Source organism: Halyomorpha halys, unplaced genomic scaffold, assembly GCF_000696795.3.
Source record: "Halyomorpha halys isolate HHAL.00 unplaced genomic scaffold, Hhal_1.1 Scaffold280.1, whole genome shotgun sequence".
NCBI classification, from domain to species: Eukaryota; Metazoa; Arthropoda; class Insecta; order Hemiptera; family Pentatomidae; genus Halyomorpha; species Halyomorpha halys.
The window spans coordinates 155,038-155,605 of NW_027114958.1; positions in this window are offsets into that span (position 1 = coordinate 155,038).

Here is a 568-nt window from a genome sequence, read left to right on the forward strand (position 1 = left end):
GTCATGTAGATCAGTCTTTTGTAATGGATTGGAAGTTTAGACAGTTTGTCTAGTAAATGTTATAATAGTCGGAATCGACGAGCAGTTTCCTGTATTTTTAGTCTTGTATAAGGATTCCATGTCTGTCGTTATGTAAAAAATATGTAGATGACCCTTTTCTCGTCCTGAATCTCGATAAAAATCCCTCATATTTTATCTGCCTTCAACTCTTACCACCCCCGCCTCAACTTTACTTTTGAACATGAAAATAATAACTCTCTTCCCTTCTTTGACCTCATCATTAGTACTTTTTTTTAATATTATTTCAACTTTCAATAATTTTCATAAAAAGAAGATGGGCTTGATAAAAAAAACAATTCAAATAGTGATTAAACTAAATATATATATTGAGCCAACGTTTTGCACCACACTTCAGGGTTTCATCAGAGCTAAAAAAAAACAAACAATACATATACTGAAAAGATGTGAACATAAATGAATAAAGTAAATTAAAAAGATGTACAGTGAAATTTAAAAATAACTAAATAAAAGGAAATAATAACAGATAAGAAGAAGAACTATACAATTA